This window comes from Marmota monax, unplaced genomic scaffold, assembly GCF_021218885.2.
Source record: "Marmota monax isolate L192 unplaced genomic scaffold, Marmota_monax_Labrador192_F-V1.1 WCK01_AAM20220418_F8-fsc00133, whole genome shotgun sequence".
Classification (NCBI taxonomy): Eukaryota; Metazoa; Chordata; class Mammalia; order Rodentia; family Sciuridae; genus Marmota; species Marmota monax.
The window spans coordinates 2,108,056-2,135,848 of NW_026694821.1; the positions used below are offsets into that span (position 1 = coordinate 2,108,056).

General features: G+C 42.3%; 1 pseudogene; it reads left to right on the forward strand.

Moving 5' to 3' along the window:
• Nucleotides 1–5,220: 5,220 nt before the first annotated feature.
• On the forward strand, nt 5,221–26,450 carry LOC131423475 (transcription factor BTF3-like; annotated as a pseudogene).
• Nucleotides 26,451–27,793: the final 1,343 nt, after the last annotated feature.

The following is a 27,793-nucleotide window of genomic DNA, read 5'->3' on the forward strand; positions in this document are numbered from 1 at the left end:
GGGGGGAGGGTGGAGGATGGGAAAGGCAGCGGAGCACAACAGACACTAGTATGGCAATATGTAAATCAATGGATGTGTAACTGATGTGATTCTGCAATCTGTGTATGGGGTGAAGGTGGGAGTTCATAACCCACTTGAATCAAAGTGTGGAATATGATATGTCAAGAAATTTGTAATGTTTTGAACAACCCACAATAAAAATTTTAAAAAAAAATACCTAAAAAAAAAAAAAGAAAAAGCATACATCACTTGGAGAATGGACAATAGGTTACTGAATGATCAATGGGTTATAGAAGACATTAAGGAGGAAATTAAAAAATTCTTAGAGATAAATGAAAACACAGACACAACATATCGGAATCTATGGGACACATTGAAAGTAGTTCTAAGAGGAAAATTCATTGCTTGGAGTTCATTCCTTAAAAAAAGAAAAAACCAACAAATAAATGATCTCATACTTCATCTCAAAATCCTTGAAAAAGAAGAGCAAAACAACAGCAAAAGAAGTAGAAGGCAAGAAATAATTAAAATCAGAGCTGAAATTAATGAAATCGAAACAAAAGAAACAATTGAAAAAATTGACAAAACTAAAAGTTGGTTCTTTGAAAAAATAAACAAAAAAAATGAGCAAAACTTTCAAAACAAATCAGAACTCAGTTTTACTGATAAGTATGTAAAATTGCACAGCTTCTGCAAAGGGGAATCTGACATTATTTAATAGAAGTGCAAGTCAACCTTGTTTCTATCTTCCTATCTGCATTAATATGAAATGACATATGTATGAGGTCATTGCATTGGCATTATTATAATCCCAAAGGTTGGAAACATCAGGTGTCCAGTGAACAGTGAAGTACCATGCAGCTATGAAAAAGAAGTATAAGAAATAACTCTATGTATGAATATGGAGAGATTAGAGCAAATAGAAAAGTGGCAAAAAAGGGGTGCAGAGGAATAAATATTGAGTGCCATGGTTTTATAAGAAAAGATGGTTGAAGAATGTGTGCATTCATTGTATATCCACTGTATATTTACATAGGCATATATATTATGTATGCACATTTTTTATATTAATACTATTTGAGAGAGAATGTTGGTCAAAGAGAACAAACTATAAGATACATTTATAAGATAAATTCTGGGAGTCTCCAGTAACTATAGTTGATAATACTATATTGTATACCTGAAGTTTACTAAAAGAGTGGATCTGAAGTTGCCTCATCCCTTCCTCCAGACACACACACACACACACACACACACACGATAATTGTATGTTGATAGATATGATGGATATTTTAATTGACCTGAGTGTGGCAATCATTTCACAATGTATACATACACACATCAAATCATCCCGCTGTATATCTTGAATACACACAATTTTTATTTGCCAATTATAACTCAGTAGCTAGAAGAAAAACAGACCAACAATGTAAATATAAATAGAAACTAATGAAAAATGATTACTCACAGGAGGCAGAAGCCCAAGCAAGACGGTTCTGTGTATGTTTTTCTATCTAGTTTTGAATTTGAGGCATGTAGATGCATTATGTATTTGAAATATAAAAGTATTGAAGTACTTGATAATATTCTTTCCTTTGTAAAGCAGGGTTCAGTGTGATTAATTTTGCATTTCCTCGTTGGCAGTATTTCTACGCTTGAGTTTGTGGAACTGAATAACCATCTGGAGAGGGACGTCAGGGCTGTGCTGTTGGAAAGCCCTTTGGGTGGCTGAGTGAAGGCCATTGAGCAGGAAGAGGAACCCTGGAGAAGAGGTGATCTCTGGGTGGGTCAGCACCAGGGATCCCGCTTCCAGGCCTGGGTTTTGCTCTGCCAACCTGGGTTCCTTATGGAAGCTCAGCCACTTACTGGCATCATATCGCAGTATCTTCCTCTTATTACTCCTGGCCCTCTAGAGTATGGAGTTTACTTTCAGGTGAGCATTTTATTCATCTGTGTAATTCACCAGTCTGTGAATTCTGGACCCCAGACCTGTTTTGCTTGGTGCCGTGTGCAGTGGTGTCTCCTAGTAGCAGAGACAGTGGATCCTTTGTTCAACTCACCATTTTTCGTCCCCCTCTGACAATGTAATTTACAGCTCTTAAAGAATATAATTTAGAAATAACCCCCGACTAATAAACAACTTTGCATTTGCATTCTGCATCCCTCATAACACTCTTGGACTCTTATGGGGAAAACTAGAGCATTTTTTTTTAATACAAACATCTGGGAATGACCCATTCTAGGAAAAACTCTTAAGAAACTGAAAGCAATGATAATTCTCTCCCTCAATCCCCATATGTGACCCATCAGACATAATGATGTCCTTGATCACATGTCTTCAGAAACTATCTGTCCAGCTGGATATTCACTTTTTCTTCAGTTTTATATGCCATCTCAAATTATTTTCCAAACAATTCTTTTACAGAATGGAGAAGGAAACTGAGGTTCAGAGAGGTTTAGTAACTTGCTCAAAGGCCTGGGGTATGATATTTGCATTGTATTCACTGTTTTCCCTAACTTGGCCAAGCTCTGCTACTTGGGTCTTTGCTAGTATCTTTCATATTTTCTTTGAGAGCAATTGTGAGTTATCACTTCTGTCACTTGTAGTACCATGATTTCCTCCCAACGGGGCTCTGTTTCTCTTATAACATTGAGGACCTACTTAACTACTCAGAGCTCAGACTCCCTAAGGGCCACAAATATCACTGTCACTTTACACACATTTTCCAGGTATGAATCCAAACATATGGTGATTGCTTTTCTTAAAAAGAAAAGAAAAAGAAAGATTCCTTAGAACATAGGACTGGTTTTACCTTCCTATACGTAGTTTGTTGTCTTAAGTAGAACGACTCTTCAGTTATTTACTTTGAGCCATGCTATGTTTGGACAGTACATATTACTGCAGTTCCCTTAAGTAAATAACTTGTAGAGGTCAGGGAGGACTTTAAAAAGGATGCAAATTCACAGTGTTTTAGTGATTATGCGTGGGCTCTGCCCTCACAGAAATGCAGGTTAGATGTCACTGTACACAAACTTTTTCAGATCAACTCATGAAAAAAAGCAATAAAGGAAGTGTGGTGACTTTGAGCTGATAATGACTATACATCTACAGACAATAGAATCAGAAGGTCTTGTGTTTGTTATGTAAGTGCCTGGTTAGGGATGGGATAACATTCCCAGTGACCTCATACACAAAATTCCAGACAGTTTTATCTAAGACAGGCTGTGAAGATGGTGTGCTCCAGAACCTGTTAGTTTACTCAAAAAGTGGCTCTGCCATGACTTAAGACAATATTGATGATGTATCAAGAATTGGATAAAATTGCTTCATAAAGTGTGGATATTAAAAGGGAAGTATTTCAAAATATATTATCCAATTGTGATTATGAGTATGCACGTGTCAATCATATGCAAGTGAACAACTAACTGTTTCCTCTTAGGCCTTAAAAATTTGTGTATTCAAACTGACCAAAACACTTTTTTCTTAATCTCCTTTACTCATTGGGAAAATGGAAAGCTGCTTTATTTCCAGTGTCACTGTATCCTCATATCTGTATACTTCTACTCACAGAAAATCAGATAGAGACCCTATTTACCTCAGGACACTAACCACCCTGTAGAAAAGTGTAACAGGTACCATTGGTGCAAAACAAATGTCCTCAAATTCAGTGGCAATAAAACAAAACCCTCTTTTTAGGTTCATGGGTTCTATGGGACAGAAATTCTGGAAGGGTGCACAGGGTACATGTTTTTTGTTTTTTTTAATTTTTAACTCATTAGTGTCCAGGATCTCAGCTAGGAAGCTGTGAAAGCTCATCTGGAATCATCTGATAATGTCTACTCACTGACCCCGGGCTTCCCCACAACATGGAAGCCTGGTAGCCTGCCAGTCAGATCAGCTCATAGTTCAAACACAGAAATTCCACAAAACCAGATGGAAGCTATGTTGCTTTTTTCAACTTGGTCTTTTTCTATCAATGATGATCCATTGTTTCTTTTGCCATCTTCCTTCAATTCACATAAGTCAGAAATCTTCCCAAATTCAAGGAGAGGCTACCTAGACCCTGCTTCTACTGGAGGAGTATCATTATCCATTGAAAAAGGACATATGGAATGGGAAATGTTGCTATGGCCATTATTGGAAAATGCAATCTGCCCTAAAGAACTCTGGCAGGCCCTCATGTGACAGTAATAGAAGATAGTAAACCAGAAAAGAGTCACAGGGAAAGTGCTATGGAATTCAAGATGTTTTTCCGCAAGGGAGGAGGAGTAGGATTAGGACGTTTGCAAAAGCCATGATGGGAACCATATATAAAACTATGGAGAAGGAAGCAGCTGCATGAAGATGAGTCAGAGAGAGATGGCATTCAGTGTTGGAGTTTGGAGGTCAATGAGGAGGATTGCCTGGGGCAAAAATAGGGAAAGAGACACACAGGTACACAAGGGAAGGGGGAGGATGAGATCCAGGGAGGGAGGCCCCGCAGCTGTTCATGCTTGTCCTCATCATGTCTAAAACCCCACATCTACAACTCAGCCTGCAGCACTCCGGCCTCTGCACCCACCACTCCTCTGAGACCTCTCTGACATAGATGCCTCTTTGTAGTTAATCTTCACAGCTGCTTCCTCCTCTATGCTACTTCTGTGGAATCTTCCCTGATAACCCATCTTTGCTGCTATCCTTCAGGTTCCCTCCTTGGCTGTTGCCCAACACACAAGGGTGGACTTCTAGTGGTACTTGGCCCCTGCAATGAACTGTAGATTTTGTGACCATGTGTGAGCACACAAGTATTTCTAGGAGATGATCCACAGCCTTATCAGAATCTCAAAGTGGTCTCTGAATTAAGAAAAACCAAAGGTTAAGGTCAAATGTTTTCTCTGATACATGGATGCTGATCCATAATGGGGAAAGCCAAGGGAAGAATGGAGGAACTTTGGATTAGGCAGAGGGGAGTGAGGGGAAGGGAGGGAGTATGGGGGTGAGAAAGATGGTGGAATGAGATGGATATTATTCTTATGTATGTATATGATTGCACAAATGGTGTGACTCTGCATCATGTACAACCAGAGAAATGAAGAGTTGTGCTTCATTTGTATACAGTGTCGAAATGCATTCTACTGCCATGTATAACTAATTAGAACATATATATATATATATATATATATATATATATATATATATATATATAAAAGAAAACCAAAGCTTAAGATCTACCACATAGTCATGCCATTCCTTAAAATCTATTTTCAGCCCACATTACTTAGTGAAACTGTAGTATACCTCTCTGGCTACACATGGGGCTTTTCAGGAGAAGTCTAAAAAAATACTGATGACCAGGCCTTGACCCCAGACCAGTGATTCACAATCCTGACTACGGGGTCCAAGCATGACATTTGTTAAAAGCTACATAAGTGATGCTAATACGAAGGCAGGACTTGAGAGCCATTAAGATTCTATCCAACTGCACAAAGATATCTTCCATATGAAAGAGTATTAGTTTGATAAGATTCTCGGGGGAAGGGCTGTATAGAATATTTCCTATGCCAAATACATATGGTTGTTTTTTTAAAAGCTTTCAAAGAAAGAATTAACCCTGCTTTGTGTCAGTCACAAAAATGACCCCTGTAGCTAGTATTTTCAACTTGTTTCTCTTTACTTTCCAAGCTTAAGCTATACTGCCTTAAAGGGAGTTAAATTATATCAGACTATCAATTTAAATGACAAAAATCTGGGGTTTTCTGAAGTGATAGAGTAGATTAAATACAATTGCTTTCTTTGTGTTGATCTCATTCAACTCCCTAACCACTTTCTTCTTTACCTAATTATTTCCTATATTTTTGTCAAGAAAGGGTATCTTATGTACTAAAAAGAAGGTAGATTTCAGTGGGCATAGAGGATATATATATATATATATATATGTATATATATATCATTGAGATCCATGGCAGGACATGACGACATAACAATGTGAATGTGCTTGGTGTTGCTGAACTGCATATTTAAGAATGGTTAAGATGGGGGCTGGGGTTGTGGCTCAGCGGTAGAGTACTTGCCTTGCACATGTGAGGCCCTGGGCTTGATCCTCAGCACCACATAAAATAAAATAAAACAAAAATAAAGATATTGTGTCCATGTATAATTAAAAAATATTTTTTAAAAAAATGGGTCAGATGGTAAAATTTGGGTGGTGTGTATTTTACTGCAATTTAAAATGAATATAGAATTTTTTAAATTAAACAATTGTTAGGAGCAAAAAAGAAAGAAAAAGCAAGTCAATTTAGGTGGAATAAATAACTGGCCTTTTAAAAGTTCTGGTATTTCTTTGCAAAACAATCCATCCGCTGGGAAAGGGAATGAGAACTAACCAGTTTCCTCAAATCGCAGTGGAATCAGGAGCGTGAACAGCAGCTGCTGTGGAATGTTCAGAAAAGTTGGCCCCAAGTTGATGAATGAACATGCCTTGGAGTCGGCAGGAACAGGAGGTTAGGGACCCGCCTTCTCTGCATTCTGGCTAATGCACCTGTCCAGTCCACTGCCCTTATTCCTTCAACTTTTTTTTTTTTTTTTTTTGATTCTAAAAGCACCATTTACTCAGCTTCAAGTTTTCCGAAGGCTCCACATTGCCTCCTGATTATGTCTTCCCACCTCTTCAGGGCACTCCTGGTTTCCCTCTGGGCTTCTCTACTGTGAATACTCATTGGCTTCAAGACCCAATAGCTAAGAAGAGGGCACAACTTTCACTTGCTCTTGCAGATTCAGTCAGGCCAAACCCACTATCTTGAAACCTCTTAAAGCTTTGGTTTCTCCTGAGCTCATTTCTGCATATTAAACTCCCTGGCTGTAAGACCAAGCCTCCCTGAAGTCTAGCAGACTGTGACCTTGCAGTAAGCATGGGACTCCTCCAACAGAAACACTGATTCCATAGAAACCTCAGAGAGAATAAAGAATCTTGGCGCCAACTGGGCTAAGTGCAAGGAGCGTTCTGCTTTGATGGGTGAGTATAACAGAAAGCAAAAGGCTTTGAGTCTGAGTCAGCTCACGAGGGCTGTGTGCTTTTTTTGTTTTTTGGTACGAGGGATTGAACTCAGGAGCGTTTGATCACTGAGCCATATCCCCAGCCCTTTTTTTAAATTTGGAGACAGGGTCACTCTAAGTAGCTTAGGTCCTTACTAAGTTGTCATCCTCCTGCCTCAGCCTCCTGAGCCACTGGGATTATAGGCATGTACCACCACCACCTAGCCTGAAGCCAGTTTTGAATGGTAAACTCTTGACAGCAGCACAAGTAATTATTAGATATTCTTCCTGCTGCATAACTATTGCCCAAATGACTGCCCAGATGCATGTGTCTTCTATGAAACAAACCCCTATACACCTACAGCAGGCCTGCAGGAAGATTCCTAGGATACTGTTGCATCTTACCTGCAAAGCATGCACCATAAGGTCTAGTCCAGAAAAGGGAGACTCAATGAATATTTCTTTCTTCCCTAACTTCTCCCTTTTCCCTTCTCCCTTCTCCCTCCTTTCTATTCTGTCACCCCCTCCCACAAAAACCTTTCTAAAGAATATATGATCTCGGTCTGGGGATGTGGCTCAAGCGGTAGCACGCTCGCCTGGCATGCGTGCGGCCCGGGTTCGATCCTCAGCACCACATACAAACAAAGATGTTGTGTCCGCCGAAAACTAAAAAAAAATAAATATTAAAAAAAAATTCTCTCTCTCTCTCTCTCTCTCTCCCCACACACACTCTCTCTCTTTAAAAAAAAAATACATGATCTCCCCTAGTTGCCATCTTGCATCCCCGTGTGTGTGCCTAATCTCAGCTAGTCTGCCTGAGACTCCCTGAGCACCAACACTTGTCCCCTACGCAGCCCCATTTCCACTCTGAAAAGATGAAAGAAAATATTATGAATCAGGAAAAACTCACCAAACTGCAGGCACAAGTGCACATTGGTGGGAAAGGAACTACTCACAGAAAGAAGAAGGTGGTTCATAGAACAGCTATAGGAGATGATAAAAAACTTCAATTCTCCTTAAAGAAGTTAGAGGTAAACAATATCTCTGGTACTGAAGAGGTGAATATGTTTACAAACCAAGGAACAGTGATCCTCTTTAACAACCCTAAAATTCAGGCATCTCTGGCAACAAACACTTTCACCATTACAGGTCATGCTGAGACAGAGCAACTGACAGAAATGCTACCCAGCATCTTGAACCAACTTGGTGCAGACTGTCTGACTAATTGAAGGAGACTGGCTAAATCTTTGCCCAAACAATTTGTGGATGGAAAAGCACCAATTGCTACTAGAGGGATGATGATCATGAAGTTCCAGATCTTGTAGAGAATTTTGACAAGGCTTCTAAGAATAAGGCAAACTGAACTGATCAACTTCTGAAGAAGATAAACTTGAAGTTACTGGAAGCTGCTATTTTATATTAAGACTGCTTTTTAAAATTGTCTTGTTTATAGATCTGATAAAATCTAGATTTCTAATATTTCTAAGCCCAAACCCCTTGGACATTGCAGCTCTTTTCAATTTTTGCTTATGCACAATTTATTCTTTGCAGCTAATTTAGATGACATGATCATCCTTTTAAGACACTAAACAGGAGATGACTCTAACTGCCAATAAGAATATATTTACTAAATAACAAAGTGACCATATTGTCTGTCAGATGGACCAACATAACATGAGTTTTTGAAATGATGCATTTTCTGGAAAAATCTGTGACCTTTTAGTCTTGGTGACTGTTATTTTAATATGCAGCAAGATGGTATGAAGACAGTTGGATGGGATCTAGCAGTTATTGACCATTTGTGTGCAAAATATTGTATCAAGTTTTAAATGCATTACTTAACAAGTGACCAACCATGGTAGGCATTATGTTGGGGGAGCTGAGTTTTGGAGGGAACTATGATTTATCCAGAGTCACCCAGCCAGAGTGTAAAGCAGTATATTGAGCTCAGGTTCACACCCCAATTCTTTACATTATAGCACATCTTCAGCATGGTTCTGGGCACTGCCCATCTTTCCCTTCTTGCCATTCCTTCCTGTCCACACTGCTGACCACACCCACAGCAAACAATGGGGGAAGAAACTCTTTCCCCAAAGCCTCCATCTCTCCAGAAGAGACATCTTGAAAACCGGGCTGAATTCTCTGAGAGCATTTTTTAGACATGAGCAGACTAACTGCAAGTTGAGCCCTTTTCTTTGTTTAAGGTGAGAAGCTAAGGTCATTTTTTGTTTGAGGTCAACCCATCTTTTAAAGGAAAGATCAATATGGATCAAATCCCTTTTTTTCCGGTTGACGTTTTTTGAACTGCCTCTCACTCCTCTACTCTAGGAGCACTTAGGACATTTTTAACCCTATGATCTGGGTCAGGAAGAGCCTGGTGACCTTTCCTGTGTTCCTTTTGGCAGCCATACTGGAGAGTACACCACCCTAAACCTAGGGCTTTGTGCATGTTGGTCACTGAGTGTAAGTTTCTCAGTAGCTTATCAAGATATTCAAAAGGCAGCTACTTCCCTACAGGGAAGATGTCAGTGGAAACAAGGTCTAGAACCCAGAAAGTGGCACTGGTGGCCTTTGACATTTTCTCTGGTTTCCATGGTTTGGGTTGTCATCATATCCCTGTTCTGGGAATCTGGTATTGTTGCCAGATGAACTGTTGAATGGGACCTTCTTCATGCCAGAGTTCTGCCAAGAATACTGGGCAAAGACTGATTCCAGAGCTTTCCATGTACGTGTGCCAGGCTCACCCGAGCCATGTTTTGGCCGATATCTAATTTGGATGACTCTCCTTGAAGCAGGACAGCCAAATCAGTTTCTTGCTGTTAACTGTGATCTGATTTTCTAGCAAAGTTCCCACATAGTGGGGATAAACAGGGAGGCAGCCTGAGGTATTGATTTGTGTTATGGAAGGTTCTTTTACATGGAGAAGCCTGGATATTTTGAGCCTTTCCTTCCCTGTACTTTTTCTATGCATGATATGGGACAGAAGTCCTTTTGAGTATTTCCTTCCTTCCTTCCTTCCTTCCTTCCTTCTTTATTTGTTCTTTTTAGATATACATGACAGTAAAGTGTATTTTGACATATCATACATACATGCAATATAACTTCCCATTCTTGTGGTTGTACATGATGTGGAGTTACACTGGTCATGTATTCATATAGGAACACAGGAAAGGGCTGGGGTCTTGGCTCAGTGGTGGAGCACTTGCCTTGCATGTGTGAGGCACTGGGTTCGATCCTCAGCACCACATAAAATAAATAAAGGTATTGTGTTTATCTACAACTAAAAAAATGTAAAAAAAAAAGAAAGAAAGAAAGAAAGAAAGAACACAGGAAAGTTATGTCTGATTCATTCTACTGACCTTCTTATTCCCATCCCCGTTTCCCTCCATTCCATTCCCCTTTGTCTCATCTAGTGAACGTCTATCCACCCACCCCACTTATTGGGTGTTAGCATCTGCATATCAGGAAGAATATTCAGCATTTGGTCTTTCTTTTCTATTTTTTTTTTTAGTTATAGATGGGCACAATACCTTTATTTTTTTTTTTAATTTTTACATGGTGCTGAGGATCAAATCCAGTGCCTCACACATTCCAGAGAAGCATTCTACCACTGAGCCACAACCCTAGCCTGCCTGCCTGCCTGCCTTTCTGCCTGCCTGCCTTCCTTCCTTCTCTCTCTCTCTCTCTCTCTCTCTCTCTCTCTCTTTCATTCTATCTCTATCAAAATTCCTGGATTGGGGACATATCAGTAGATGTGGCTGATGCAAAAAAAATGTCATCCATTTTAGATAACAGGAGGAACTATAGATTGTTTGATAGTGTATCTGCCATTTTCTTTCTTTGATTTTTTTGGCTTTCACATTTTGTGCCATTTAGAAAGTAGTATCTCTTTGGGTCCCATCATTGGCTAAAGAGAATTTTTAAAAACAACTATTACTAACTACTCTGTGCATTTTCAACTTCTCTTAAATCTTTGCCCTTGGAAGATAATATTCTCTAGGTAGCTTTGAAGATAATAGTAGAGGTGAGAATGCACAGAAGCTCCTGTACTGATTCCCAGGGAAGGCTTTTCCAGATGTGGAATGCCACCGGGAGTCGATCTGGCTTGGATAATTGACAGCTGCCAGCCTGTAATCTTCTCTGCTAAATTGGGGCAGGGGCCTCAGAAGGCAATACAACAGCTGGGCTGCTGGGATCTAAGTCCCTGCACATGGGCACAGAGCTCCTCTCCACTGCTCTCTGCAGGGACCTCACCCCCTAAAGCTGCATGCTTTGCTGAGCAAGGCAGGGGAGCCTGTAACTTCCACCTGGTGTGTGAAACACCGTGATCTGCTCAACTGGGACACAGTTGGGTATGGGGGATTTACTTTGTATTGCACCAGAATTAGCATTTTCTTCTTAAGTTCTTCTGAAGATCAGTTCTTAAGGTGAGGTAGGACCATAACATAGAAGGATTGAGAAATCAGCTGAATAGAGAAAACCTTCCCCTTTCAGGGGCTGTGAAGGATGTGGCTCCTGCCCTAGTTCCATTTTCTACCACTTAATGCCAGTTAAGCCTTACCCCCACGAGATTGTTCCAGCTTTCTGACCCTCTCATTTCCTGATTTGATAATACTACCTGTCCTACTTACGTCACAGGCTTGTTCTGGGGATTAGAGAAGTTAATATAAGTGCCTTGTCCCCTGTAAAGCCAATTTAAACAGAATACACAGATGGGTTAAGAAACAGTTCCTGGTATCTATAGTTTATGATTATCTTCCTTTTCTGAATGATGGCCTAAATGGTGAAGGCTGCCTGGTGAGAGTCAGAGCTATCATTTGGTGAAGACTTTTTGTGTGCCCTGCACAGAGCTAAATTCTTCTGAGGCACTGTTTTATTTACTTCTCAGGATTACCTTGCCAGCTAGCACAGATCTCCTACTGCTTCAGTTCACCAAGCCAAACCCTAGTTCTGAGTCTTGCATGCCCTTCTAGAAAGGCCCATGTACTTCCCTCTGAGCTGCCTTCTATGAGGGACTGCTCTCACCATTTTCAAATTTGACACTTTAATAAATGATCTAAAATTGTGTCCATTGCTGGGTCACTTTTTAATGTTTGAGCGCAGCACAAGGCCTGAAGTGGTGGAAAGCAACTGTAGCTATTGGATGGAGTGAGGAGATAGGGCACTGGAAAGAGAGGAGGGGAACAAGTGAGGGTGGGGAGGAGAGAATTTGTGACTGCAAGAAAAAGATGTCAATTTTTTTAAATGATAGGAATAGGTATTTTGTGATATGCATTTTTATTTACAAACTTCATCTGATATTTTCTTGTAGATAATCCTTAAAAACATCCAATTAATTAGTAAATGGGCTTTTGATGTTCTTAGTGCAAGAGATTTGGGACTAATGATCTTGATAATCTTTGCAAAAGATTAGGAGAGGCCTAAAGTGAGACAATTCCAAAGATTTCTAACCATTACTGAACATCAGTGATTATGTTAAGGGGGGCGGTGGAGGATGTGAGCAGGAGTGGAACAAGGGGTCAAGGTGGGTGAGAGGCCTTCCGAAAGGGCTTTTCACCTGCAGCTCCCCATGTGACAGATGTATTTTAAGTTTGGTCATAGTAGGTTCCTGCCTGACTCCAACAGTAAGTCAAGTTCCAGCCATGGGCTGTTGTCTGCATCTAGCAAAAGCCCTCTGGTTGTTTGTTCCTAGTTATGCACATTAAACAGGTAATGATTAAACATATTTTCATGGCAGCCCATTTAATATGGAACTTTATGATTCTGGAGCATACACTAAATATGAAGCACTGTGCAATTCAAAAAGACCCAGGGTTCTTTCCAGAAGCATCTGAGTTGGGAGTGCCTCTGGCTAGACAACCCCTCTGGTATTCAGTGAATTCTTTCTGAGAGCTCCAGCCTACCTGGATAGACAGGAGACTTTTCAGTTTGGTAGGAAACCAAATTCTTTCTCTCCAGGCTGACAGTTGCATTTGATGTTAAGAAGTACTATTTATAAACAAGAAGCAGAAAATGACTTCCTTTGCAAAATAAATTCTTATGTTTCAAATGTTGATTATCCAGTGTTGTAAATTATTTAGGGCTTTTGTTTCTTTGCCTTCTTGGGTGGCTTTGCCCTTTCTTGTCATATCCTCCTTGCCTGTAACAAACAGTTGAAGTACAGACATGAGTTCAAACTGGAGTCAATCATTTTGCTGCTAACGAGCAGCTCCTGGAGGGAAAGGAGGGAGCATTTCCTACTCATCTTCTCATTTCTTCCCCAAGCAATTCATACAGGTGTCTAGGAAAAGCTTCACATTAGATTGACGTGAATATTTCACCATGGTTGCAGGAAAGAGATAAAGTTGAGGCTTTGGCGTTGTTTGCAGGAAGGGATTCTGAGGTCCCTGGAATCTGCAGAGAATATAATTCTGCCTTGGCTTGGTGTCAGTCATAGCCCTTTTCACATAAGAGGGAGATACTTGATCTGTAACGTGCTGCCCACTGATTGATGGTTGGTATCTCTTGCCGCAGATGTGGGACTTCTTTGGTCTCCAGAGCCCAGGCTCTGGACCATTTCTGACTCCTGGGTCTAAATGCACCTCCCTCCATTGTGAACCCACAGAAGTGCTTTTGTCTTTTTGACTGATGGGCAAGGCTCTTCATATGCATGTGGACAGTGCCTGATTGACACCTGAGGGACTGAGGAAAGTCATTTTCTCAGCCTTGCCAGGGAAAATAAACAACTGTGAGCCTCCAGGACCACAGGCAGAATAAAAACAATCCAATAGTAAGGATTGGAGGCAAAGCAGATTATAAGACTACTGAGGAGAGAGGCTGAGCCCATGACCAAGAAAATGGTGAGTCTGGAGCAGAAGAATGCTTGGCCACTGGGTTCCAATGAGCAAGAAAGAAAATTTTAGGGCAGTGGCTCCTAAAATTTTGGGCCTTAGGAATTCCTTATTCTCAGAACAATGATTGAGGACCCAAAGTATTTTCATGTGGGTTATATTGATCACTATTTGCCATATTAGATATTAAAGCTGGGAAATTTTAAAAATCATTTAAAAAATCACTTGTCAATTGCAAACAAGTCTATTTTATGTTCACATAACTTATTTTTATTAAATAAAATATTTTCCAAAATAGTGAGAATAATGCCATTATTTTACTTTGCTGTAGATCTCCCTAGAGTCTGGCCTAATGAGAGATGCTTGGACTTCATATCTGCTTGTACATCCAGTCTGTTGCCATATCACATTACGTACCTTCTGGAAAATTCCAGCACACACTTGAGAGAGATGAGAGTCAAATAGTATCTTAGTATTATTACAAAAAGTAGTTTTGACCTCCAGGGCTCCCGTGAAGGTCTCAGGATCCTAGGGTTCTGTATTCAATGTTTGAGAACTGTTTACCTAAGTGCAGACTCCCATAACACTTGCCTCTCTCTGATCTAACACAGCTTGTATGCGGCCAAGAATATATTTTTTATGCCTTTTGGTATTAGTGTGATGTATATCCTAGAAAAGAATTGACATTGAGCTGGGGCCAGGTGGCACATGCCTGTAATCCCAGTGGCTGGGGGGCTGAGGCAGGAGGATTGCAAGTTTGAGAACAGCCTCAGCAACTTAACGAGGTCCTAAGCAACTTAGCAAGACCCTGTCTCAACATAAAAAAAAAAGGGGGCGGGGGTTGGGATGTGGCTCAGTGGTTAAGCACTTCTGGATTCAGTCTCTGGTTTAAAAAAAAAAATTGACATTGAATGTCCCATTGGGCAGCTTGGTCAAACTCTTGTTCATAATCCAGAGTATGTGACAAGTCTCTTTTCCACACTTTTCAATATATGGACCTCAAATTGTATATGCTCCACTTAGCTTAGAAAAGACGTATGTTTTTGCTCTTCACAGTTACCAAGAGCTTTATAATAGAGAAGTAGCTGCTCCAAGGTCTCTCCTAACTCCCTGTTTCCATTGCCCAAGGGCAGCTTAAATGTGCTACTCGACTGACCAACAGATGGGCACTTGACCCAACTCATCTGCATTTCCGGAGTGCAACATCATCTCACTGTCATCGCTCCCTTTTCCTGGCACTAATCAAGACAGTGACTGAGCTGAGACAACACGATGAGCATGAATGGGAAGCCATGGTTTGTGAAGATTATGTTCTAGTTTCACTTAGCGCCAGACTTTTTCCCCCCCCTGGCGAGAATGACAGTGGTACAGCCAGTCAGTCTGCGGCCAACATGCAGATCAAAGAGGGGCCGGTCACAAAACAAACCAAAACACATTTCGGTGTTGTTCTAACACAAAAACATCATTTTTAATGTGGCTAAGAAAATATTCAGCCTTGTTCCTGTCTTTTGGGAAAACCGCATGCATTGGTGCTTTGACCTCTTGAGAGCTGGCAGAGGGACAGTCTCTGTAGATTCAGACAGTCATGGAATTTTATAGAGAACAGAGTTAGAGATCACCCAGCATGGAGGGAGGGGTGTGTGTGTGTGTGTGTGTGTTGCACATGAGGCAAGGAGGCACAGGGTAGAGACTGTGTTGCCATAACAAAGATCCCTGGATCCATGTCCTTTTGTCCCTTGCCAAACCCAACTAGCACACAAGCAGCTCACTAGGGAACTGGAAAGCCAGCGTTCTCTGTGTGGTCCCTGTGACCTTGGCGATTACTTTGCCTCTCTGTGGCTCAGCTTCCTCACCTATACAATGGGCATAACTACAGTATCTAGCTCATAAGGTTGTTCTTAAAATAGCAAGACACAGCAGTCATAGTTTCTTAAATTTTTTTAAAAATACATAAAAAGCATGAAATAATTGGCAGGCATTATTATATTCTTATTGTTGGCATCCCTAAAACTTGGTTTCCTCATCTGCAAAGTAGTAATTACCAGGTTGGTGTGGGACTAAGTTAGAGAATATATGGTTAAGTCTGGGAGAAAATATCAAGGACTTACTATTAAAAGGGGGGCAAGTCAAGAGAACAATTTAATTTTGTACCTAAGTGTTTTTTTCAAGTGTCAGACTTCAGTCCTTGAACAGTAACACATAATTATTTGCACTGTTTTGAAAGCAGGGCAGTTATTTTTAAATAAATGAATATATAATCACAACTAGAGCAGAAACAACAATATAATCACAACTATCAAAGCAATAGCAGTGTGTGTGGAGTGCTCATCTGGTACCAGCACTGAGCTGAGAACTTGATAGGTAGTGTATGTCTCCCATCTCACCAGCCTCTTGAAAGAGGTGCTATTGCTGTTCCCAGTTTACACTTTAGGAAAGTGATTTCACTCGGGGTCCTTTGGTAGCACGTTGTTGGGCCAATACTGACCCCAGGCCAGCTGGTTTGGGGGTCAGTACCCTTCACTAGCGCAGTCACAGAACCAGTGTTCAGAGGGAGGTAGAAGTGCATTACATCCCAGGTGGAGCTCAGCAGGCTGCAATGCTGCGCTCTGCAGGAAGCGTAATTAGATTTTTAGTTCTTCTTAGATAAGATAAAAGATGGGATGTCTTATCATCAGTATTTGATGGTGGGGTGGGTAGTGGCTGCTGCTGCTTTGGTGAGCAAATCCTTGATCTTATGGCCCAGGGATTGAGCCAAGAATAGATTCTTGCTGTAGAGAAGGTCAGATGCATGACCCCCAGAGCTCTACAAGGAGTTGCTCCGTGGGAAGTACAAGGAGGGGGATGGGACAGAAATCCATGCAGAGTTTCTGAAAAGCCCAGAAAATAGGTATGCAAGATGAACCCTGGGGACAGGGAGAGCCCCAGGTGAGCTAACACCTGGAAGGGTAGAAGAAAACGTTTCCTGAGGTGGACTGTGACCCTCCCTGGGACCTGGGGAGAATATTTTCCTGTCTGTATCCTACCTAGACTATTTGGTATAATGGGATTGTGCCACAGCAGGTAAAACTGGTTCTCTTAGGGGAGACTGTGTAACGGTACAGCACTGGGGAGTGAAACTGATCAAAGTACATTTTTTTAAATTTTAGTTGTAGATGGACACGATACCTTTATTTTTTTTATTTGTTTATTTTTATGCGGTACTGGGGATCCAACCCAGGGCTTCATGCATGTTAGGCAAGTGCTCTACCACTGAGCCACAACCCTGGCCCCAAAGTACATTTTTACATATACACAAGTATGCCATAATGAATCCACATTCTGTATAATGCCATAATGAAATCCACATTTTATATTATAAACATGCACTAATAAAAAGAAAAGAAATATAAAGTAGAAGAAACTAGTGGGAGGTGTGGGGAGACCTGAGTTCAATCCCAGTTCTGCACTTCCAAGCTGTGGTTGTGCAAGTACTTCATAAGATGGTTGTAAAGATTAAATAAATAAGAGATTGCATGTAAATAAATCATCCGGTCCACCAGTAAATAGGAGCTATTATTATCATTGTTATCATTATAATTATATTTTCCCATTGGCTGGTTCCTGGATTTTCCTGCTGTGCTGAGGGGTTGTTCCTTTACTGTGTCTTGATTTTTATCTATTTTTAGATCATTATATGTGATACCCATTTTAGGGGCCTGGTGTTGTTTTCTCATAGGTGCATTGTCTAAGTGCAGGATGGAATTGTCCAGGCTTCTCTGCTTGATCCTTCTAGTGCATGCCGTAAATCAATATGCAAGATGGGATGGCTGACTGCAAACAGAGTCACACCCCTGGCTCAGCTGATGAAGGTCATGACTTACCATTTCCTGATTTGGTGGTTCACCAAACTCCGCCAGGGTTCATGCATTTAATGTGTCACCCATCTTTCCACCAGACAGAAAAGGCTATTAACTCTGAATAAGACCTAGGCTGCAGCTGTGAAACGTAGGGACCACCCTCCCCTTGTGATGTGGATCATTAGCTGAGCAAGGAGCCCCATGAATTTTATAGCATGCCCTTTTCTTGTTAATTGAATGATCCAGGCACAAATGTCTTTGGAGCACCTTTAGTCCCCAGATTGTTTGCCCAAGGGAGAAGTCCTCTGTGTGTGGCAGACAGAGCCCCACCTTGTATGATCTGGCTACGAATCTGGCTGATGATGTCAAACACTCACAGATACAGAGGCAGGGTAAAGGTGGGCAAGAAGCAGGTGAGGCAGGGCAGGTATCAGGTAGCCCAAGTGTACCACAGTCCCAGGGTGTGGCCCATGAGCTGGGTCTGGGATTTTTATTAAGTCCTCCAATGAGGACTTGCCAGGAGTTACTAGAGCCTTGCAAACAGGCAAACAGTTGTGGTTAAGATGTGAGCCAAGGCCGAAACCCAGGAACCCTGGTAAGTATAGGGAAAGTGGGCAGAGCTTAGCTGTGGTATGTCTTTCAAGCACTTCTGAGCCATATACCTGCATCACAGGTTGGCTGTTTGATCACATGTATCCTGGGGATTTTCCCAGCATCCTCCGGAAGGTGGTCCTTAGCTTCTGACACCAGCATGTCTCTTCAGGCAGCACCATCTACTCAGGCCATGGTGCCTCCTCCTCCATCCCATTTTAGCCACCATTTTTCAAGTGTAGTTGTACGTCAGGCACAGTGTTGCCATTTTCCATGTACTCTCCTTTAATCCTCTCAATGACCTTGGGAAGTAGATGTTATTATCCCCATTTTGCAGGTGGAGAAACTGAGGTGCAGAAAGCATGAGTTGCTTATGATCATGTAGCTGATAAACAGCAGAATGAGGATGTGGTTGAGGTCTGTCTTTCCCAGAGCTCATGCTCTGAACCACACTGTCTGTTCTGTGGTCAACTGAGATGGAAACTTACTCTAGCTTGGGCAGCCACCTCTCAGTTGCTGCAACAGGCTGGAGCCCTGGTGTGCAATTTGGCTGCACATTGCCATCTCTGGAAAGCTTTAAAAAGAGATTTGCAGTTGGCCTGAGGTGCAGCCTGGGCATTTACTAGAGCAGAGGTTGGCCAACTTCTGTAAAGGGCAAGTAGTGCCTAGTTCAGGCTTCAAGAGCCATAGTGTCTAAACTACTCAGTTCTGCTTTGGTAGAGACAAAGCAACTGTAGATGATACATAAATGAATGAGCAGGGCTGTGTTCCAGTAAAACTTTATTTACAAAAACAGATGGCTGGCTGAAATTGGCCAGGAACCAGTTTGCCAAGGACTGATCAAGTCAGGCAAATCATTCACAGATTCCATCCCATCACCAGGGAGATGAGAATGTGTCTTTCATCTGTGGAACTGGTGTCTGGGTATCTTGGGCCAGCCCTGGCACTTCAGGCCTTCCAAGCTACTACTTTGCTGCAGATTCAGGAGGGTTGGCCCAGCCCCTATGAATGAGCTTCTACAGTGGTCTCTTTTATGCTGAGGACCCCAGTTTCCTGATGGTTGGAAATCCTGCCATGAGCCATCACTTGTTCAGCGGGGGTCCTGTCTGGCTTGCTAGACCTTCCCCTTGAGGAGTTGAAACTGCCCCCCTAAGTTCTGGCTTCCAGCCAAGCCCTCTGTAATTAGAAGGATTAGCTGGATCACAGGGCTGCCACCTGTTTGATAAGGAGGATGGCCCCTTGGTGAGCAAGCCTCCATTGCTGGCTGTCCCTCAGGAGTCAATCTCCAGGGAGGCCCTGCCCCACCCCCTCGGCAGCTCCCCACCTTCTCCTTCCTGTGCCTGCCTGGTGCCTGTAGCTTGTATGAGAATATCCTTCTCAGCCAAGGGATTCAGAATATCAGTTTTATTTTATGGAATATTACTGTAGTAGTCCCAAAATTGTGGGTTGTGATTATTTACAAAGTCAAAGGACCACCAGAAAATAAAAACTGCTGAATAACCTGGGGTGATTGGAATTAGGTCCCAACCTCCTGAACACTTGGAAATCAAAGCTTGCTTTCCTTATCTGCCCTCATCTGGCAGCTGTCCTTGGTAATGGGATATAGGGACACCCCAGAAAATGCTGGGTTGAAGGGAAATTAGGACTACAGGTGGCATTTGGGATGTAACAGTTTCCATGCACAGCGTCTTTACCAGCTAGTTGTTTAGATGTTAGAACGCATTTGGTCAATGAACATTTATTGGGATCCTGGTTTGCTTTGGGAGTGAGGGCCGCAGGATAAGAGCATCATCTAAGCAGCTCAGAATGGGTTCAACTGGGTGGGACCCTTTAACACCTGTGACTAATGGAAAACGTACTGTGAGATGAGCTATGGTATGTTTTAAGTAGCCCAGTTGATCTACAGGCTCCCTGACTTCCTGCAGCCTCCTGACCTCCACTTTCTCTCCTCCTAGCAGAGGCTGCTGCCAGAGGACTCCATAAATAGCCAAGAGAACTAACTGAAGGATCAGACTGCTATTGAAAAGGGCTTGGGGCCCTCCTCCCCAAGGTGTTTAAAAAAATTAATAATAAAGCCAGTAGTCTAATCTCACTTTCCAGAGTCAGAGAGATCCCATCATATCTGCAACTACAGAACAGTGTCAGAAAAGCTATAAGAGAGAGATAGCTCTGAGTGTGAGAAATTGGTATGGAAGCCTGAGGGTTGGGGTACCTTCTCGTGGGACCTGAGAAGTGAGCTTGGTTAAATGAGGTCTCTAGCTTGAAGTGGTTGGGAGGGAGGGCACCTCTGGGTAGATGGATCAGCATGTCAAAGGCAGGAATAGGGTGTGATCATGTGACTGGAATGTGTGATCCATGGCAGGGGAGAAGGACAGTTTGAGTCTGGAATGTGGCTAAGGGATCTGCAAATCGGTGTTCCAAAAGGCCCTTAGAAGAGTAATGAAATCTTGTCTGATTTAGGAAGATGGTGGAGTAGCAGCGGGAGCCCTATGGGAAAGCTGTTGTAAAAGCAAAGTGGCCCCCAACCAAGACAGTGTAAGCAAGAGCGGGAAGGCTTGATCCCACCTAGGAGGGAGTTGATTGGCTAATGAAGATGAAGGAAAAGGATTAAAAATATAGAAGGTGGTAGGGAGGAAAACCGATGGGTTTTAAGAGATGTGTTTGGAGAGTCAGAGGAATATACAGATGGAGTGATGCATTAGGTTGTGGGTAATACAGGACAGGAAATTTAGACAGAGGCTGGGAGCTAAAAGTGAAATAAAGGTGGTAATGAAGTTCATGGAAATGAATGAGGTAGGTTAACTCAGGGAGTTTGTGGAATCGAGGGGAGAGAAAATGAAGGGACTAACCCAGAAATCCAGGGACACCTACAATTAAAGAACAGAGTGAAAGAAGACCCAGCAGAGTAGACAGCCTTCCTGGGTGGATCAGCTGTGGATGGGTGGGTTCAACTGGGTCGGACCTGTTTACACCTGTGACTAATGGAAAATGTACTGTGAGATGAGCTATGGTATGTTTTATGTAGCCCAGGAACCTTGCCCTTACTCCCATCACTAAGGACATTAGACTTCACTCATTGGTTCCTTCGTTAATTAATTCAACAAAGATTCACTAAGTACAAGACACTATGCCCGGTTGTGGGTGCAAGGAACGCTTCTGTTCTCTTTGCTTACAACTTAGCAGAGAAGACAGACATTAAGCAATACCTCAACTTCTTCCTTAAAAAAAAAAAAAAAAGAGCCAGATGTGGTATAAATGCCTGTACTCCCAGTGTGTTGGGAGGCTGAGGCAGGAGGATTGCTAGTTCAAAGCCAGCCTCGGCAACTTAGTAAGGCCTTAAGCAGCTTAGTGAGACCCTGTCTCAAAATAAAATAAAAAAGGACTGGGAGTGTGGCTCAGTGGTTAAGTGCTTCTGGGTTCAATCTCTGGTACCCCCAAAAAATAAAAAATAAAAAAAATTACAAGATTCACAGCAATAAACCAGACATTTATAGGGCTTCTAGTCTCTAGATGCCATTACATACATTAATTGGCTACTTAACACTGACAACCTTATTTGCTTTCAAAAACTACACACACAGGCACACACACACACACACATAAACTCAGGAGCATTTTACCAGCCACATCCCCAGCCCTTTTTTTGTGTTTTATTTAGAGAAAGAATCTCACTGAGTTGGTTAGCACCTTGCTTTTTGCTGAGGCTGGCTTTGAACTCATGATCCTCCTGCCTCAGCCTCCTGAGACAATGGGATTACAGGTGTGCACCACCATGCCTGGCCCAAAACTGTACAACAGCTTTTTTTTTTTTTCTCTCTCCCTGTATGTACAATATCTTGATGAGCATTGTACCCAAAATATAAGACAAGATAAACAGTGACAAGTCTCCCTTCTACTCTGTCCCTGGTCTCCCGGTTTCTCTTCCAAGAGATACCATTTTCTTGTGTACCTTCACATTCTTTGCACACACAAGTTATTACCATATGTGTACATTCCTTTTTTCTCTCTTGGCCTTTCTTTTTGACAAAATGCTAACAAAGCATTGATGATTCTGTATCTTACCTTTTTGCATAACAATATATCCTTTGAAGGATATAGCACAATTTTTACTTAAGCAACCCCTGTATTTATGGACATTAGGTTGTTTCCAATATTCTCCTGTTAAAAGCGATGCTGCATCATTTCACACATGTGTAAGTATATCTATAGGATGAGTTCATCAAAGGGATTGAATATATGTTAATAAATTTGACAGTTATTGACAAATTTCTCCCCATAGTGATTTTACCAACTTGCACTTGTATTAGCAAGTTTTCCCATAGCCATGAGGATCATATGAAATAATGCATCTCAGCCACATTTGTGAATGGAGAAGGGGTCCGCATATCTAAAGGATCTTCATCCTCTTGTGTCAGCTGTTTTCATCCTGCACACTGATGGTTACCTGTCAGGGTGATCCCTGGGAGTGCTGTCTCGCTCTTTGTCTCTGCGTGGGTTGTTCAGCTGGGAGAGACACCTTCATGTCCTAATCTTCTCTAAAGTTCATGTGCCCTGGGGGCTGGTGCTGCTTCTTGGGCATGGGCTTCTGGGACACATGCCACGTTGTGCCTGAGTGCATTGATCATCAGAGGGTGTCTGCTGACAGTTGGGTGGGCACAGCTGAGCGTCCTCCATAAACAGCATAGAGATGATCGTGTTGGCTCGACAGTGGCATGACAGAACAGGTCAGGATGGGAGCAATGACCTCACCTGGGTTTCGACAAGCACTGGAGATGTAACTGATAAAGCATGTCGACTCATTTGTCCATACAAGCCGTCTGCGATGAACTGTGTGCATTGCTGCTCGTTCTGTTTGTGTTGCAAACTCCATTTCACCTTGGAGGTTGGTGAATGTTAATTAAGCGGCTCCAGGGTTGTCTCTTACTGAGACAGCTCCTCAATTCCGTTCAACAGATTGCCAGGAGACATCTCAGTTTAAGTGAGAAATTTCTACTGAGTACCCACTATGATCAGACGGCGGCGGCTATTCCCATTGACTCTAGATTGGAATTGCCTTGCCCTTCCTCTTTGCTCAGCTCTCATTCTATTTTTCATTAGATCACAAAAACTAGATCACAAACCAGGGATGATTCACTTTGCACGAGAGAAAAGTTCTGAAAATGAATCGTTATGTAAAATGAATAATGTTTTAATTGTACTAGAAGATTTTCCTATCAAGAGGAAATTCTGATGCTAACTTGTTTTTGAAGGGTAAAACATTGCTTTTTGATTTATCTCTTTGGTAAAGGAGAATTTTTACTTAAAGGAAAAATAAGTCAAAATTTAATAACTTTAGAAACCCAAAACAATATCAAACACAGATTTGGAAAAAAAAAATTTTTTGAGAACCTATGAGCAGTGCATGCTAACAGGAAGAACTGATATCAGGAAGACCACCAAAGGATGTTTGCTGGCCTGAAGGAGAGGATGGTTTTACTTGCTGACAGCGGCTGATGGTGGCAAATCCCACAGTGTAAAAGATGAGAATCAGGAGAGAAGCGATAGAGAAAGAAGAAAAGGAAAGATGGCAAATGGTGGACACCCAAAGTGGCAGAGGAGATCAAAGACAAATAGTGGAAGTGGCAGCAAACAGAACTGGCTTCTGTTTCCAGTGGTCTCTGGACACAGAAGCCACCTGTCCACGAAGCTGTGTGATCTGACCTACATTTGCTGCTTCTACCTCAGAGTGCATTGACTGTAGATGGCCGAGCTCCACTGTTTTCTGTCTTTCCTCATGGTGCCTGGTGTTTTTGCCTAAGGAGACCTTACAAGTTCCTCCTGAAGAGCTCCCCTCCTGCCGCTCACTGTTCTAAGTGCTTTGTGTATTAACTCATTTAACCTCACAGCAACCCCTTGAGGAATCATCATCTCCACTTGATAAACCAAGTAATTGAGTTTCAGAGAGGCTGGGCAGCTCACCCCAGGTCGGCAGCTTTGAATGGAAAAGCAAGATGTGGTTGGCAGAATTCTCAGCCCCCAAGATTCCTGTTCCTCAAGTACACAACTTGTGGAATCCCCTCCCCTTCAGTGTTGACAGGACTTGTAAAGATAATGGGAGTTCACTCTCCTGATGAGGTTACATTATACAGCCAGGAGAAAGAGATTGTGAAGATAATAAGTAATGTTCCTAATCAACTGATTTTTAGAGTCAAAAGGAAACTATCCTTTTGGATGGGCCTGAACTAATCAGGCGAGTGCTTTAAAAGAGGTTCTGGGTTTTCCCTGAAGAAAGAGAACTGAAATGAGAGATTCTTCTGCTGATCCTGAAGAAACATGCAGCCATTTTGTGAGCAGTCTAAGGAGGGGACCATGTAGCAAGTACCTGAGAGTGGTCCCTGGCCAGCAGCTAGCAAGGAAGTAAGGACTTTGGTCATCAGCCTCGGAGAAATGAAATCTGCAACAACCATGGGAGTTGGAAGAGGAGCCTGGGCTTGATCAAGGAGCACAGGCCTTGATTTCAGCCTGTGAGACCCAGAGCAGGGTGCTCGGCCATGCCATGCCTGGACTCCTGACCCACAGACTGTGGGCTAGGAAATGGGTGCTCTTTTAAGCCACTGAATTTGTGTGAACTTGTTACACAAAAATAGGAAATGAATGTGCACAGGTCCAAGGCTCAGGTTTCTGGCTGCAGAGCTCACAAACTGCATCCCTACCCCAGTCTTCCTCCTAGAAATCATCTCAAAAGTCATTAAATCCCAGAACATCAAGGTTGAATGAGGACCATCCAGTCTAGTGGCTCAATACAACTTTTCCTACACTGCAGAAACCTGTTGTGGGTCCCTCTGTCGGTTGGAGACCTGCTCTGCTTGCAGTTGGATGTGAGAGGCGAAAGCTATGCCCCAGTGGTGCCCCGTTCCCTCCTCAAGGCACCGCTGAGGAATACAGTTTGAGAACCACTGATCTGATCACGCAACCCATCCCACCTTTACATTTCCCTCTCCACCATCCTAAGCATGGTTTGGATGCCTCTCTCCACTTGCTATCTGTAAGCCATCGTTTGGAAAGCTTTCTTTTTTCCTTTTTAGTACTGGGCTTTAAACCCAGAGGTGCTCTACCACTGAGCTAAATCTTCATTCCTTTTTATTTTTTATTTTGAGATGGGGCATCGCTAAGTTGCTGTGGCTGGCCTCCAACTTTGAAATCCTCTTACCTCAACCTCCTGAGTTGCTGGGATTACAGTATGCACCGCTGTGTCTAGAAAGTCTTTCTTTTGCATTAAAACCTGTTCCCCTATAATTCTTGTTATTTGTGTGGGTCTAACCATAGGTAATACACAGAACAAATGGAACCCTTCTCCTGTAGGACAGATTATCACATCAGGTCTCATGTTTCATGTACGCTTTCTGTTTTCCAGACCAAACCCCTCCATGCCCTTACAGGAGTTTCCAGTCCTTACTTTCCTACTGAACTTCAGCAAGCCTGTGTTTCCCTGAGAGTAGGGTCAGGAACTAAGCACAAACTCTTGGTGTGGTCTGCGTCTCATAAAACACAGCAAGCCTCGTAGAAGCCACAGTCTAAATATTCTGTTTCCATCAATGCAGTGTTAGACCACATTTGCTTTTTGGCAACCACAGAGAAGTGCTGACTCATACCACACATAGCGCCAACCCAAAGGCCTTTCTATACATGTGGCTGCTAAGGTACGTCTCCACAGTCCTGTAGTTGGGTGTGTTTATTTTAACCTGACTGCAGGCTTAACAGTTCATCACCCTCGCGTCTCATCAGGGATCTGTGGCATATCTTGTATGATCCTGTTTATGTCAAGCAGCAACCTTGCTCTGTTTTCCCAGCATTGCCTCAACTCTCAATTTGATAAGTATGCCATAAATAACCTCATTGGAGTTATTGACAGAATGTTGGAACTGGACAGGGCTGAGGTCAGAGCCCTCTGGCACCACACTGATGATCTACTCCCAGTGTTTGAGTCTCTGAAACAGTTATAGCCAATGAATTGTATCATCTGATGGCAGCCATCCAGCTCCTAAGGTACCCCCAGAAGCGTCATGAACTCTTTCCTGGCACCCAGGTACAAGGCGTTGAGTCCGCTTGCCCGACCTCCCAAGCCATAGCAGCTCCTCGTGAATGCTGGCAAGTGCTGTGCAGCATCTTTCCCATGATGGGTACCACACACAACCCTCTATAGTTTGCTTCCCTTGGCGGGGGGTGGGGGGGGGACAGCATTTTCTCCTACAATTTCATTCTTTTTCATCTTTTCTTTTTTTTTCTCACTCCGTGGGATAACATCAGAACTATTTAGGAGATAATTTTTTTTAAAAAAATTTATTTGTTCTTTGTAGAAATACATGACCTAGAGTGTATTTTGACGTATTACACATACATGGAATAGTGTAACTTGTTCCAATTAGGATTCCATTATTGTGGTTGTCTATGATGTGGAGTTACATTGGTCTTTTATTCATATATAAGGATAAGAAAGATATGTCTGACTCATTCTACTGTCTTTTCTATTCCCATCCCTCCTCCCTTCCCATCATTCCCCTTGTCTAGTCCAATGAACTTCTTATCTTCCCCTCCCTTGTAGTGGGTTAGCATCCACATATCAGAAAGAACATTCTGCCTTTAGTTTTTTGGGGTTTGGCTTATTTCACTTAGCATGATATTCTCCAGTTCCATTCATTTACCAGCAAATGCCATAAGTTCATTCTTCCTTATGGCTGAGTAATATTCCATTGTGTATATAGACTACATTTTCTTTATTCATTCATTTGTTGTAGGGCATCTAGGTTGGTTCCATCTGGCTTGGCTATTGTGAATGGAGCTGCTATAAATATTGTAATGGCTGCATCATTATAGTATGCTGATTTTAAGTACGTTGGGTATAAACTGAGGAGTGGGATACCTGGGTCAAGCAGTCATTCCAATCCAAGTTTTCTAAGGAATCTTATTTAGGCTATAATAATGAGTGTCAGCAGACTTAAAAGATTGAGGAAGGGCTCTTTTGATTTCAGAGGAGAGCCTACAATTGGAGTCACAAGAAGTAGGGTAATACACTAGAAAACTCAGGACAAGTTGTAGGAGGTCCACATGGGACAGGGTGGTGAGGGAAATGCAGGATAAGCTGAGTATGCTCCCAAGGTTTTCACAGGGCTAAAGTCAAGCAAACATCTGCAGATCACCCCTCTTTTCACTTGTGCCCTTTCTCTCTCACCCTGCCTTATGTTAAAGCACCTGGGGAGGGGGGCATTGTTCTTGATAGCACTGGGGACAGCCTCTATTCCATGTGGGTTCTAGGGATGGATGAGCTCCTCCACTCACCCCAAAGTGAAGATTCTGCAAATCCACAGTACATGGAGGGATCAGAAGCCCACATGAGGGCTAGGGTTGTGGCTCAGCAGTAAAGCGCTTGCCTAGCACATGTGAGGCACAGTGTTCGATCCTCAGCACCATATAAAAATTAATTAATCGTTAATTAAAGGTATCGTGTCCAACTACAACTAACCCCCCCTCCCCCACACAAAGCAAAC